We start from the raw sequence: 13,760 nt of genomic DNA, 5'->3' as shown, positions 1-13,760 counted from the left end.
CAATACATATGCAACATAATCATAAAAGAACAGTTGCCTGTTACAATCTCATCAAGTCTGTCCTGGGTCTGTCTCCTGGTCCTTACAACCAGATAGTTCTGCTCTATCAGATCTCCAGAAGCTTTTCCGCTGACACACTCTAGCAAAATGTCCTTGTTGTTTACAAACACGGCATCTACTGGTCACCCCATAACATTGCTCCGTGGAATGTCTTCCCCCGCAATTTCTGCAATAGATGCCAGTATAACTCGGACTAGAACCGCTAGAGCTAGATGAACCGCTTCCAAACTTCTTGAATTGCTTCTTTTGAACTTTCAACATCTCTTTCTTTCCACCACTGCTACTGCCAATCTCAATTCTAGAAGGCAGTTGTTGTGGTATCGGTGTTGGAAGAACATATGAAACTTCTTTTTGTCTCATTAGAACGGTTTCTGCTCTTCTGGCTCGATTCAGAGTATCAGTAAAATTACTCGGTTGTCTCACAGTTACTAAGGTGCGTATTTCTGGATTCAAGCCCTTGATAAACTGATCAGCGACAACTGTATCATTTCTAGCCACTTGCGGACCAAACTTTAACAAGGTAATGGGCCAAATATTCATCAATCTTCAATGGACCCTGCCTCAAATTTGCAAATTCTGCACTTTTGTCCTCTCGATATGATAGAGGTACAAACCTTTGATAAAATTCCACTTTGAAAAGTTTCCACGTAATCGTGAAACCACGCTGTGCTATGGCTTCTCGGGTTATCAGCCACCAACTCCTAGCGACTTCCCGTAGTTGATTCCCAACCAATTTAATTCTGCACTCATCTGTGAATCCCAGAAATTCAAACAACATTTCAATCTCCTCCAGCCAAGTCTCACAATCAGCTGGTGCCTCAACACCCCTCAAAATCGGTGGTTGAAATGACTGAAACCTTATCATCTGTGTTTCCATCAGAGTTTCAGACACATCCATCTGATCATACGATGTACTACCCCGTTCTGGAATCCTTCTAGGAGGAATATCTGATAATCACAGACGTTAGTAGTAACAAGAGACAAATCCGTCTCAATCCGAATCTTGATCAGCTTACCTCTGATCAAGAATTGGTTCTGATCCAATTTCAAATAATACATATTACCAAATCAACTCAGATATTCAGGTAACATGTAGCTTAAGATACAGTAAAAACATACTGAAATCTTAGCATATACAATGTAGTTTCAACATTATATTCAATCATGTGCCATATAAATCCAGGCAATAAAGCATAATATCATGCTAGCATACACAATGTAATTCCACATTATAATCAATCACATGCTAGCAATCAAATGCAAGGAAAGAAAACTCATTCTACCCCGCTCACTCTTCTCTATCTCAGTGCGAAGGAACCTATAGTTCAAGGACCTACAGCTCTGATACCACCTGTTGTAGGGACCCGGACGTTAATTCATTCCTTAATCGTCTTTAGGAATAAATAATCAAATATAATGAACAGGGTCTAATTTTTTTTTCCTTAAATTACACAGCGGAAACGTAATGTAATTAAATTCAAATTACATATTAAACATAACATACAATTATTGTATAATCTACAATAATCCGACTAGGTTCAACTACAAGTCAGTGCTGAATCCTAAGTTGCTTCAAAGCCCGGATCTCCACGCTATCTAGTCCAGCCTCGTTCTCTTCTTGACCCTGATCCTATCCCACCTGTTGCCATGCACACATACAAACAAGACAACAGCCGGACAACTCCGGTGAGATATAAATATCCCAGTATAAATCATGTATACATGCAATCATATAAACCATATAAAAGCATATAATATCAAATCATATCCCATATCAAAATCATGATATAAATCCATTACAAGAATAAATCATATTCTATACATGTACCAATATCAGGAACATAATTCAACATCCATCAATACAAATCAGTATAACTGTCACTCATACTCGTGACTCCACGTTTTAGACTAGACTCAGTCCTAGCCTAGGGATCCCGGTTTCCGGACATTGGCATTCCATATCGACCAACAGTAATAGAAAAGACTCCAGTTCTATCCACGTCGATATAGTATCGATCACCAGTAATAGAAGAAGCTCTGTTTCTATCCACATCAGTATAGTATCGATCACCAGTAATAGAAGAAACTCCGATTCTATCCACATCGATATAACATCGATCAACAGTAATAGAAGAAGTTATGATTCTATCCACATCGATACAGTACTGATCACCAGCAATAGAAGGAGCTATAATTCTATCCACATCGATAGCCAATTATCCAGTGACAGACTATGGCACTTCCGCCAATACAATATCTCATGACATCGTGCAATGTGCCCGTGGTAATCCTACCACTATCAGGCACTTCTGTCACAAGACTATTCGTCTAATACCTGTTATCTATAATTCAAGAGAACAAGTATATCAATCAACTCAATGCAAATATCAATGCAATAAGTAAAGTATGTGATTTAGGGAAACTCAAGTCAAACCTCACTCGAGTTGTGCAATCCCAACTCAACATTAATTTATACCTTTATCTTCTAGCTCCGAAGAAGAAGAAGTCCCGACTCTATCTCGGTCCATTCTCAATCTGATAATGACAATTGAATAGGTATAATATCAATACACAACTCAATTCAATACCCGTTCTGATTAATACTCAAATCAAAACACATACTCTGATCAATGTCAATTGAGATACAATCTAATCCATATCGACGATATAAAGATATAATCGAAATCACTACTGAATCTGATCAATATCAATTAACTGATGTTTCGACGGTATAACAATACAGTCTCGATAACCCCGTCAGTCCAAACATCACAGATATAATACCAGAACTCATAATCAATATCGATACTAGTCATAATCTCAATAACCATACATATCTGATATGAGTTCTCAGTCAAATCGACTCCAAAAATCATAACAATTACTTTTCCTCAATTTGCTCGGCGCTCGGGCAGTAAGAAACTACCGCTCGAGCGCGGTAGTTTCTGCCCAAGCATTATCAAATTGCACCCTTGGCGCTCGGGCGGTAATATTCTACCGCTCGGGCACCACATCTTCTGCCCGAGACACTACATTGGCGCTCGGGCGGTCAAAAACCACCGCTCGCGCGCCACACTCTCTGCCCAACTTCCTCAATATTCACATGTAGTCTTATTTTCGTGTCCCGATTAATCCTTTCATAATCATATCAAATTATATATCAATAATTATAGATTACTAGGATTAAATTTCTGGGCATTACAGTACAAGTCCTGTACAACATAATTCAATATAGACTAAGGTTCGACAACTATCTATCAAGTGTTCAAACCCTATCTACAGCAACGTCAAGTCCGTGGTCTCCACTCTCATCCTGATCTCTCGTCATCTTCTCGACATTGATCCTATCACACCTGTTGTCATGCACACATACAAACACGACAACAGCCGGATAATTCCGGTGAGAATATAATCCCAATATAAATCAATGAAACATGCAATCATATGATAAACATAAAAGCATGAACAGGTAACAGCAATATGTATCAAATTCTGAAACATAATCAATATAAAACTGTCGACAATGCTCGTGACTCCACGACTCAGACTAGACTAAATCCTAGTCTAGGGATCCCGATTTCCAGATGTTGGTATTCCTATATCGACCAACAGTAATAGAAGAAACTTCGTTTCTATCCACGTCGATATAACCAAACATCCAATGTCTGGACCTATCCGTCGCAGACTGTGGTCCTATCATTAATACACTAACTTGTGACATCGTGCAATGTGCTCGTGGCGATCCCGCCATTATCAGGTACTTCTGTCACAAGATTACTCGTCTAATGCATGCTTCTATAAATCAATAGAACATGCATGTTAATCAAATAAATGAACACAATGATAAAACATAATAATAAGTATGTGATTTAGGGAAACCCAAGTATTTCCTACTTGAGTCGATCTCCCAATACACATTGACTTATACGTTTCGTTCGTAGTCTCGGTCTGAAGCAATAACCGTTCTGAACTCAAGACTGTCTCTGTAACTCTGAAATGACATATTGAGAATTATAATATCAATGTTCCATTCTCAATTCAACACTGAATCTGATTAATCTGAATTTAATTCAAATCATCGGCATAACGGCACAATTTCAATATCCTCGTTCATATCATATCAACAGATATCAATTACAATCCATAACCGATATCCACTACAACCTATAATCGATTCATTACTCAAATCTGTCAAATAACAGTCAATATAACCTGGAAATTCATAACAATTCTATAATTGATCTGTTTTAAATCTGACTTCGATTCTACGATGTCTAACATGTCGAGAACATCATATATGGATCCTATTCAATTCTGACAATATCATACTTTCAACACATGTCAAAACATAGTAAAACTTACGTCCAGTTGTAGCATGTATTGCGAGGGTCTCAGTACCGTGTTCGGATTCAAATTCTGATAGACAGATCTTTCACAATCAAATATCTAACTTATGAAAAGTTTTGAGGAATTCTCTGGAGGATTGCTTCGTTCTTGCTGAGGAAGAATGAAAGAGAACAATATATATACATCTCATGCATGCTAGGACAAGTGGCTCATTTGCCATTCTGCACGTCGCACCGCGGGTGCGGTAGCTTTTCCACCGCGGGTGCCCTATGCTTTCGGCAGCCCCATCAAAAATCAGCAACAGCGACCGTGGGTGCGCTCATTCTTTTACCGCGGGTGCGCTAAGCTCACGGCCTTCCTTCCAAAATTCCAAATTAGACGACCGCGGGTACGGTCCCTTTTTCCACCGCGGGTGCACTCACCCTCCAGTAGCAACAATCCAACTTTCTGTCCAGCTACCGCGGGTGCGGTAAAAATTAGAGTGCGGGTGCGGTCTCCCTTTACCAATAAACTCAAATTTGGCAACGTCACTTTCCCACGTCTGTTCTTTCATTACCTTATTCCTAATATATATATCAATTCAAAAGCCTCAACTCAAATCTCGGGCATTACATTTCTCCCCCCCTAAGATATGATTTCATCCCCGAAATCACCGGCAATCAATCATATCAATAAGAAGGCATGTAATAGAAATTGAATAGAGACTTACATCGGTGAAAAAATGCTGTGAATTCTTGTCTCATATCTAATTCAGTCTCCCAGGTGGCTTCTTCAGTGCCATGACGAGTCCATTGTACCTTCACAAGAGGAATAATCTTTGTTCTGAGTTGCTTTTCTGTACGATCGATAATTCGAATTGGCTTTTCAACGTAACTCAGAGATTCATCAAGTTCGGCCTCGTCCGGCTGAATAATATGAGAATCATCAGCGAGATATTTCCGCAGCATAGATACATGGAAGACATTATGTATTCCAGATAGAGAAGGCGGTAATGCAAGTCGATAAGAACGATCTCCTATCTTCTCGAGAATCTCATATGGACCGACGTATCGTGGAGACAATTTCTCTTTCTTTCCAAATCTGAAAACTCTTCGGAAAGGTGAAATCTTTAAAAATACTCGGTCTCCAATCTCAAATACCAACGGTCGTCATCTGATGTTGGCATATTTGGCTTGTCGGTCCTGAGCTGCCTTCATTTTCTTCGGAATCAATTTTACTTTCTCTGTCATATCTCTGATGATGTCAGGTCCAATCTCAGGAACTTCAGAGATATCATCTCAATAAAGAGGGGATCGGCATTTCTTTCCGTACAACGCTTCGAATGGAGCCATCTCAATACTCGTTTGATAGCTGTTGTTGTACGAAAATTCAAAAAGAGGCAATGCATCTTGCTAATTAGTGCTAAACTCAAGCACCACTGCTCTAAGCATATCTTCCAATGTTTGAATCGTCCGCTCTGACTGTCCGTCAGTGTGGGGGTGATATGCGGTACTCAGATGTAACTTCGTACCGAGAGCTTGCTGTAAACTCTGCCAGAAGTGCGAAGTGAACCGAGGATCACTGAAACGTCCTGCCCTTTTTATTGCTTAAAAAGTACTAGAATTTTTTTTTTAAAAACCTCACATAGCATCGGCCGAATCATAAAATATTTTGGAATCATTTTAAAAGTAAAACAACCAACTACTTTACTAAATCTAAAAATAACATTTGAAAAGTATAGCCCATACTATAACCTCTCAAAAACCACTCATACATAAATTGTCGTAAAAAAATATCTTTAACATCACTTAAAATTATAAATCATGACTAGTGCGGAAAACTAGAGTCGGTCCTCGGGTTATGTGCACCTTCAGTCCAGTCAGATCAACCATCAAGACCTCCATTATCATATTCATAATCAATATCACCTGCATCAATCACAGCTAGTGAGTCTAAAGACTCAACACGTCATATCTTTGATAACGAGTAATACGTAATACAGTTAACATATAACAGTGAAAAATACTTGTACTTAAAATATCATTTTCATGAAGATGCATAAACATAAATATTCTCGTAAACATTTTCTTGATGCATAAAAACATTTTCATAAAAACATAAACATATTCATATTCATATTCGTATGCATATCCATATTCGTATCGATATTCATATTCGTATTCATATTCATGTTCGTGCTTGTTGAATTCAGATCGTGATTGTGACTCGTATTCTTAAACGTATTGGGCGATGGATCCATCTATAAAAACCACAGTACTGGGCGGCGGAGACATCAGCAACACTCTCACCGGTCAACTGGGCCTTGGCCTACGTATTAACATATTCGTATTCGTATCACGTATTCGTATTCGTATCCGTATACAAGGAAACACGATCGTCGGGCTCCCACTGGGACCATAACCCTCACGATATTTCCAACATGTAGTAGTCACAATCCCTTCACGTCCTTCAACATGTTATCATCACTTAATAAAAATCATGTATATACATATCGTTTTATTTTTGAAACCAAGCATGCAATATATCTTTTAGATGTCAAATATTAAACCATAAAAATCCATGAACATTTAAAATAAACGTTCTAACATATAAAAATCATAAAAAAAACATAAACGTTTTAAAATAAACATTTTAACATTTTAAAAATCCGTAAACATTTAAAATAAACGTGTTAACATCTTAAAAATTCATAAACATCCATAATCATGAAAAATAATCATATTAGCATATAAAATAGCATTTAGGACACTACCATGACGTTTACTAATTTCTAGGTGTAAAAAGACCGTTTTACCGCTTGATGTAAAATTTCCCGTTTTTGACATTTTCTTAATTTTATTGACTCTAACATGTCTCAAATAATTATTTAAGCCTACATGAATTTTCTCATATTTTTATTTAGCCTAATCGAGGACTTTTAAATTAATCTTTAAATGTGACGTATTAATGCGTTTTAATCCCGAATTAAACCAAACCTTAATATAAAATTCCCAAATTGAAAACTTAGACTTATAATAATTATTTAAGCTTAATCCTAATTTTTCATAATTTTATAAAGCTTAAAACTAGGCGTTTCAATTAATTCGTTAATTAGCGTTTCGTGCGGCGATTAAATCCCGAATAGATCCAAAACTCGTTATTTTGATCCCAAATTTTAAACATAATATTTTATTATTTATTCTACCCTTCCAAGTCGTGAGCCACCCCCGTGAACCCTTGGATTTAGTTTTAGCTTTATTATTTTCGTTTTTTGACACCTTATCGAACACACCGAGACATCTCCTAATTTACTCGAGCCATGCCCGAGCCACCTCGAGCCAAACCCTAGCCAACCCCTCTAGGCATCCTCCTGAACCATTAGAACCCATTGGACCTGATCCTAAGCTCTAAAACCGAAGCCATACCTAAGCTGCAGACACAGCCCAAAAACCCACCGTTGAGCAAACGAGACATACATGCTTCTAACCACTTCATGCTTAAACCGACTCGAACCGGACCCGAACCAGGCCCTAGACGTTACCCTTAGACACAAATTAATACCATGGTTAAGTCCCTTTTTACTCAGAACCAGCACCTAAGTCCCAAAAATCAGAAACGTTACAGCCCCTCATGTGAGGCCAATTTCTGTGCAGCTTTCGAGTTTCTAGTTCCAGCGCTCTACCGACCATCCAGCCCATGAACCACCACCACAAGACTAACCCTATGACCCTAAGGCACTACCATAACCACTGGCCCAGGCCCTGGAACGACCCAAGCCACTAAAACCGAAACCACAAAATAGCTGCAGAAACATAGCCGAGAAGACCCACTTGGCAAGGGCTCTTGTTTTCTTGCTTAGCCACCAAACCAACGGACCAGACCTTGAACCAGACCCTCAAGCACCCTCCTAGGACCCTAAATAGTCGACCTAGCCCAGCCCATAGCCCCCTGGCCGAGCCTTTCCTCCCTGCACAAGCAACAATACCCTGCACATGATTTCCCTTGGGCTCTCGGGTGGAGTCCTAGCTTGCTAGGACTCCTCCCCAGCCCCTGCTTTTCGAGGCTTAGCATGGCTAGGACTCTTCCCTTGACTCAACCACGTCCCTATCTAGCCCTTGTACCAAGCCGAACCAAAGCCCGGCCACAAAACCCAACAGTCGAAACCCCTAAGCTAACAACCCATACCAGAATTCAGTCCAGCTTGTTTAATTCACGTGTGCAGCATTATGGTGATGTTCTAGGGAACTAAACTCATATAAAACAATGCTTGATCATAACATATATCATGGCAGCCCCTTAACACATACAAAACATGATTTTTGAAATAAAAAACACAAGTTTAAAACACATATGCATGAAGTTACAAAAATTCAACGTGTGTGCCATGTTTGTCCTCAAAAATTATGCAAAAACAATTACTATGGTGTGATGAAGAGTAAAAGAATAATATGGCGTGCCTTTGCGTAATTTACGCACGAAAATCCGTTGACGACGAAGAACGGAGGGACACCTTGGCTTGAACTCTTGCTTGAACCTTCGAAATTTCTTCTTCAAATTAGTGATGGTGTGTGTCGTGTGCTATGGTGAGATTGGGAGAGAATTTCACATTTTTCAAAGTAGTGGGTGGCGTGAATTGTGATGCTAGGGGTAGGTTAATTAACATATTATATCCTAATTCGTTTACTAACTAGGCTTTAGGCCTATTAAGCCATTAAATTAGGCCCATTAGTCTAATTAGGACATAAATAAAATTTAACCAAAGTTTTTGTTTAAATAACTTTGTGAATTTATTAGCCGGGTTGCCAAAACGTTTATATTTTTGTTGAAAATCCAACACTGATAAAAATTTACGTCCCGGCGTATTAAATTCACCTCACAACCCCTCATTTTCAAAAATACTAAAAAGCATTAATCATATTTTAAAAACAATTATTTATTAAAAACATTTTCTATTTTTCAGCCCTCGGTCTCCGTTCCTCGATCGCAACTCGAATAACCTTTAAAAATACATTTTAATGCAACCATGTGGAAAAGTATATTTTAAACATGCAATTATGCACAACATAATTAATCCATGCAATTAAAACAGTTAATTAAAATACAAGATAATTTAATAATTGCATGTATGTGGTTCGCGTGGACCTTTAAATTTTCGGGACGTTACAATCACGGTCTGAAACAATCGACTTCGGCACTCCGTGCAATCTGACCACCTCTCTAACATAAATATGGGTCATCTGATTATACCGGTAAGTCATTTTGTATGGAATAAAACATGCAGATTTGGTTAATCGATCGATCACAACCCAAATCGCATCACAACCTCGGGAGGATCATGGCAACTGTGTCACAAAATCTATGGAAATGTGATCTCATTTCCATTCAGGAATAGACAAACTTTGTAGCAATCTTCCTGGTTTCTTTCTTTCCGCCTTCAACTGTTGGTAATTCAGAGATCTGGAAACAAATTCTGCAATGTAAGTCTTCATTTGTTTCCACCAAAACTGTGTCTTCAAGTCATTGTACATCTTTCTGCCACCAGGATGAATACTTAATCGACTACTGTGCTTCTGTCAATATCTGTTGTCTCAACTCTGAAACATTTGGCACAACTAGACGATTATTCACATACAGTACATTGTCATGTACCTGATACTCTGATCGATGTCCTGTTCTGACCATCGCAATCGAGTTCTGAATATTCTGATCAACTTTCTGAGCCGCTTTAATTTTCAAAATCAGCTCTGGTTCAGCCCGAATAGCACATAATTTTAAAGGATGACGATCTGTTTCAAAAGCTAATCCAGACAAACAGTAGTCTTCTATCAAGTTCGAAACACCAATCGTCGATAAGGATAGAGAACATACCTTTCGACTTAGTGCATCTGCTGCTGCATTGGATTTCCCCGGATAGTACTTGATTTCACAATCAAAGTCTTTCAATAAATCCAGCCATCTTCGTTGTATCATATTCAGCTCGGACTGTGAAAAGAGATACTTCAAGCTTTTGTGATCAGAATAGATTTCGAATTTCTCACCATACAGGTAGCGTCGCCATATCTTTAACGCAAAGACGATGGCTGCCAATTCAAGATCATGAATTGGATAACGAGATTCATGGGGTTTCAGTTGTCTCAAGGCATAAGCAATTACATGCCCTCGCTGCATCAAAACACAACCCAATCCTCGGTGAGATGCATCACAATAAACAACAAATCCACCAGTACCTGAGGGGATAGTCAGTATCGGTGCACTGGTCAATCTTTTCTTCAATTCTAGAAAACTGGACTCACAGTCTTCTGACCACACAAACGGAGCATTCTTCTGAGTCAACTGCGTAATAGGTTTAGCAATACTGGAGAAATATTTAATGAATCGTCGATAATATCCTGTTAAACCCATAAAACTATGAATCTCTGGCACAGAAGTCGGTCTCGGCCAAGAAATCACGGCTTCAACCTTAATGGAACCAACGAAAATACCGTCTCCTGATATAATATGACCCAGAAATACTACCTGTTTCAACCATAACTCACATTTCGACAATTTAGCATACAGTTTCTCAGCTCTCAGAATTCGCAACACAGTTCTCAAATGCTCGGAATGTTCAATCATATTCTTTGAATAAATCAATATATCGTCAATGAATATGATAACAAAATCATCCAGATATTTCTGGAAAACACGGTTCATCAATCCCATAAATACAGCCGGTGCATTCGTCAAACCAAACGGCATGACAATAAATTCATAGTGTCCATACCTGGTTCTGAATGATGTCTTTGAGATGTCAGAATCCTTGACTCTCAGTTAATGATATCCAGATCTCAGATCGATCTTTGAATACACTGAAGAACCCTGCAACTGATCAAATAAATCATCAATACGAGGCAATGAATATTTATTCTTTACCGTTGCCTTGTTCAGTTGCCGGTAGTCAATACAAATTCTCATCGACCCATCTTTCTTCCTCACAAACAGTACTGGAGCACCCCAAAGAGATACACTCGATCTGATGTAACCTTGGCCAGTAGGTCCTCCACTGTTCTTTCAACTAGATCGGTGTCATCCTGTACGGAGCCCTCGAAATCGGAACTGTTCCTGGCATCAACTCAATGCTGAAGTCTATCTCTCGAATCGGAGGTAATCCAGGAATCTCATCTGGAAAGACATCAGCTAACTCACACACCACTGGCAAATCCGCCAATGATGGACTCGATTTCAGTAAATCAACTGAATAAACCAGAAATCCATCCGCTCGTTTCTGCAACAATCGAGTCATATTCATTGCAGATATCAAAGGAATTCTAGCTCGAGAACCCTTACCATAAAATTTCCACTCCTCAACCATTTCAGGTCTGAACCGAACAATCTTGTGGAAACAATCGATTGTGGCTCTGTACTTGGTTAACATATCAATACCGATAATACAATCAAAATCAGATATCCCAAGCACAATACAATCTAACTCAATCTCATGCCCATCGTACTGCAATAAACAAGATTTCACAGACTTCACTGATATCAAACATGTCCCTAACGGAGAAGAGACAGACACTACCGCAGACAACGACTCAATAGGTAAGGCATGACTCAATGCAAACCTCTCAGAAATAAATGTATGTGATGCACCAGTATCTATCAATACGTATGCAGGATAACCAAACATAAAACAGTTACCTGCCACAACATCATCAGGTGCAACCTGTGCCTGCTCCTCGGTCAAAGCAAAAACTTGGGCCTGCTGTCTAGGAGGCTGACTCACTGTCTGGCTTCCTCCTGGCCTCTGCTGTGACTGTGTAGACGGTGCTGGCTGGAAAGAATGAACAGCAGATGTTCGTCTACCTGTCTGAACCACTGATCCAGATGACTCAGCTGCCTGGGATCCCTGGGCAACTCTCTGTGGACATACTCGGGCAAAATGTCCCTGTTGTTTGCAGATACGACAGCTGCCAAACACTCCTCGGCACTGCTCAGTGGAATGCTTCCCTCCACAAGTATTGCAATAAGGTCCAGTATAGCTCTGGCTCTGTCGAGGACTCCCAGAGCTAGAAGAACTGCTCCCTGACTTCTTGAATTGCTTCCCTCTAGCTTTCAAGAAATCTTTCTTTCCGCCAGTGCTGCTGCCACCTTCGAATCGAGGAGGTGGTTGCTGTGGTGTCGGTGCTGGAAGCATAAATGAAGCTCCTCTCTGTCTCATCAGAACGGCTTCAGCTTTCTTGGCTCTGTTCAAAGCGTCGGTAAAATTGTTCGGTCTCCCAGTGTTTACCAACGTAAATATTTCCGGATTTAGGCCATTTATGAACTGATCGGCGACGGCCTCATCATATTCAGCCATATGTGGAGCAAATCGCAACAGTGAAGAGAACTTGGCCACATATTCCTCAATGTTAATATGGCCCTATCTCAAGTTTGCAAACTCAGCTCCCTTGTCCTTCCTATACAACACTGGAAAGAACCTCTGATAGAATTCAATTCTAAACACATTCCAGGTAATGGTCGTACCTCGGTGTTCCAATGCCCTCTTAGTCGTAATCCACCAGTTCTTTGCAACGTCGTGTAACTGGTGTCCTATCAGTTTCACCTTCCGCTCATCAGTATATTCCAAGGACTCAAACATCATTTCAATATCATCCAGCCAATTCTCATAATTCACGGAAGTCTCCGTTCCCTTCAAAGTTGGTGGATGATATGACTGAAATCTTTTCAAGAGTGTCTCCATTGGAGTGGCTGTAACGTCCATTGGAGGATTCGAGGTGCTACCCTGCTCTGGTACTCTTCTCGGAGGCATATCTGAATATAAAAAAGGTTAGCAATCACATAATAAATATGTCTCAGCCCCTTTCTGATCATCTTACCTCTGATCAAGAATCGGTTCTGATCCATACTCAATAATACACATTACCATATCAAAATCAGATTATTCAGGTAAACATGTATTAAAGAAATAAATCATGCTAGAAATCCAAAGCAGGAAAGATAACTCAATCTACCGCGCTCACTAGCCCCTCTCTCAATCTAAAGGATCTATCGCTCTGATACCACCTGTTGTGGGGACCCGGACGTTAATCATACTCTTAATCATCATTAAGACAATTAAATCAATTATAATACACAGGGCCTAAAATTTTTTTTTAAAAAAAAATGCGGAACGTAATGGAGATCATACTAATATACATATCAGTATAGAACAACGTACAAGTCCTGTACAACATACATTCAATACAGACTAAGGTTCGACAACTATCTATCAAGTGTTCAAACCCTATCTACAACAACGTCAAGTCCATGGTCTCCACTTTAATCCTGATCTCTCGTCATCTTCTCGACCCTGATCTTGTCCCACCTGTTGTCATGCACACATACAAACACGA

This window comes from Primulina eburnea, chromosome 7 (assembly GCF_022965805.1).
Source record: "Primulina eburnea isolate SZY01 chromosome 7, ASM2296580v1, whole genome shotgun sequence".
NCBI classification, from domain to species: Eukaryota; Viridiplantae; Streptophyta; class Magnoliopsida; order Lamiales; family Gesneriaceae; genus Primulina; species Primulina eburnea.
Note: the sequence above shows the minus strand (reverse complement) of the source record.